This window comes from Nycticebus coucang, chromosome 16 (assembly GCF_027406575.1).
Source record: "Nycticebus coucang isolate mNycCou1 chromosome 16, mNycCou1.pri, whole genome shotgun sequence".
Classification (NCBI taxonomy): domain Eukaryota; kingdom Metazoa; phylum Chordata; class Mammalia; order Primates; family Lorisidae; genus Nycticebus; species Nycticebus coucang.
Genome location: NC_069795.1, coordinates 26070549 through 26073632, shown reverse-complemented (window position 1 = coordinate 26073632; position 3084 = coordinate 26070549). Strand labels below are relative to the sequence as shown.

The following is a 3084-nucleotide window of genomic DNA, read 5'->3' as shown; positions in this document are numbered from 1 at the left end:
GGCCGAGTCTAAGGACAGAGTCCACATCCACACGGAAAATATGGCGCCCCTTTCCCCACTCTCTTCTTTGCTCAGAGGATAGGATGATAAAGACCTTCTCACTTATATCTGTTACCGTCACTTCTGTGGCTTGTGTGTGACACCTCTCCTCCCACACAGAACACCGAGGGGCAAACAAACCAAAGGGAGTTTCAACAAAACTCAGTTATCTCTGTACTGGTATTTACATTCAGTACAGGAACTCGGTGCTAAGTAAGTGATAAAACTATTATTCGTGTGCAAAAGGTTCTTTCCATTCTGGTCTTAGAATCAGAGCATGTGCCATTTCAGGTTAAAGTGATAAGATTGCTACTAGACAGTCTCACCAAGGGTTAGACTCAAGAGATTTCATATTCATCCTTTGTAACTCTTCCCAGTATTTAAAACTTCACTACCAGGACTACTAGACAGTCTCACCAAGGGTTAGACTCAAGAGATTTCATATTCATCCTTTGTAACTCTTCCCAGTATTTAAAACTTCCACTACCAGGAAACTAGTGGCAGAATTATGATATTGCCTTGGGTCCACTCTGCCACCCTTTTGCAATTTGGCAGCCTCGTGAAGCACTTATGCAGCTTAGTGCCTTCAGTCTGACACTTCAGAAGTGGCCATCAGCTAACAGTTCTTAGCTTAATGCTACAGTTGCAATTGTGAGCTTATAAATGAATAACAAAGAATTTTTTCTAACTTTTTCTAATTTCTAATCGTGATTTTCTTCTTTTTTTTCTATTCGTGATTTTCTGATCATTAAATACGTGTATTTTGTGTTGATAAAATGGGATCAAACCCCCAAAACATTCAAGAGATTTCTATAGCAAATGTGCACATGATAGGTTTTAAGAAAAATGAATTTAAGAAAAAAAGGAAAAATTATGATGTAGTTGTCTGAATGGCCAAGAAAAGCCAACATGGACAGCCATCATAAAAAACTGGAAGTGTGTTCATTGAGAGGTAGGTTTGGGTTTATTGTACCCTTTATGACTAGCTATTTTTTAAGAGCTGACAATTCAAATATGTGCATCTGGTATAGAAAATTGGCACATTTCCTGATAAACTATTTTCTGCATTTATCAAGTATGTGTTTACTGATTTATGAGCAGAGAGAGGACTAGGTACTTGGGTTATAAGACTCCCACTAAGTCAATAGCCTGGGATTTGTGCTGATTTTCATAAACACTTTAATTCTAGGTTTAAATCTATAGCTATTACATTTTCAGATTTTGATACCTTGTGATTGATGTTTCAGAAATATTGATGTGAAGAAATACAAGTAGTTTTTGATTGCATATGTAGTCTAAATTACATAGGGCATTTTGTAATTATTATTATTATTATTTTAGTATTCTAGTATTTATTTAAAAATATGGAACGCTTCACGAATTTGCGTGTCGTCCTTGCACAGGGGCCATGCTAATCTTCTCTGTATCGTTCCAATTTTAGTATATGTGCTGCCAAAGTAAGCACGGCATTTTGTAATTATTAAGAATGCAGGAGCTCCCCAAATTGAGCTGCTATTTGTTTTCTTCAGAATGAGATACAGCAAATAAATGAACTATATAACAGAGGTTGTGCTGGCAAAGAAACTTCTTGGAAGAATTTTTCAGTTTACAGAAAAGCATCAAACTTAGGTAGAATCTACTTAGGTAGAATTTTTAAATCTGAAGAGTTTCTGTAGTTTTCAAACAGACCTTGTGTCATCAAACATATAATATTGGTCTAGGCAAAGTCCTAATATGGTTTGGAATAGTTGCAAACTGATCAAATTTTAAAGGTCAAAATCTATGCACAATTTTTTCATTATACTGTGTAGCTTTAAATAAGTGTATTTGTTTTGAAGAAAATGAAGAAAAGCGTTATAGGGAATGTTACTGGTCCAGGGAAAGATGCTTTGCCAGAGTTATAACTTTTTTTTTTTTTGAGACATCTCATTCTGTCGCCTTTGGATGAGTGCTGTGTTGTGATTGTAGCTCACAGCAACCTCAAACTCTTGGGCTCAACAATTTTTCTTGCCTCAGTCTCCTGAGTAGTTGGGACTACAGGCAAGGTCTAATATGTTAAGTTGTAAAACATTTATCATTTAAAGTGGTAGATTTACTTATTTTACTTACTTTTTTATAAAATAAAAAGCTTTGTTAAGGTATACTCGATGTGCGAAAAGTACACACTTAATGTGTACATCTTGATGAGTTTGGACACATGCGTACACTCATGAAATCATCATCACAATCAAGGTTCTAAAAATATCTCTCATCTCCAAAAATTTGTGTTCTTTTGTGTATGTGTGTTTTGTCATAATATTTAACACGAAATCTATCCTCTTAATATAAATTGCATGATACTATACTAACTATAGGTACTATGTTGTACAGTAGATCTGTAGAACTTGCTCATTTTGCATAACAGAAACTTTATACCCATCGAAGAACAATTCTGTACAATTGTTCCTTGGTGGGTATAAAGTTAGTATTATGCAAACAATTTCTCCTATCCCTCAGCTTCAGGCAGCTGCCCTCTACTCTCTGCTTCTACGAGTTTGCATCATATAAGCAGACTTATGCAGTACAGGTATTTGTCCTTCTGTGACTGGCTTACTCACTTAGCATAATGTCCTCTAAGTTTATCCGTACTATTGGAAAATAGGAGAAACATTTGCTATTTAAGTCACAATTTCCTTTGTGTAAGTTGTTCCAGTTTTTATAATGACAGGGATAGCCAATAATATTTCATTTTATGCTACTCTGTTGGCATATTGGTTCCAGATAAATGGCTCAGAATTAGCCTTGTTGGGTTATTCTTTGTAAAGACTCATTACAACAGGTAACATATCCCAGAAACAAACTCTAGTTACTGATGTTTTTGCAATAAACAAACCCACTTTAATAAAACAACGTTGGGTTTCAGACATTCACTTTAAGACAATATTGGCTTTCCAACATATCCACCACAAAGAATTTTGTGGAAGTAAAAGAGAAAAATATCAGCAAACTATATGGTATATTTTCTAATTTGGAGTATACTGAAACATTGCCTTCTCATTCTTTTTC

General features: G+C 35.1%; 1 non-coding gene across 1 annotated transcript; it reads right to left on the bottom strand.

Moving 5' to 3' along the window:
- Positions 1 to 1397: 1397 nt before the first annotated feature.
- Positions 1398 to 1504, bottom strand: LOC128568188 (U6 spliceosomal RNA). The gene has a single exon (XR_008375013.1). It is a non-coding gene; the product is annotated as a U6 spliceosomal RNA (small nuclear RNA).
- Positions 1505 to 3084: the final 1580 nt, after the last annotated feature.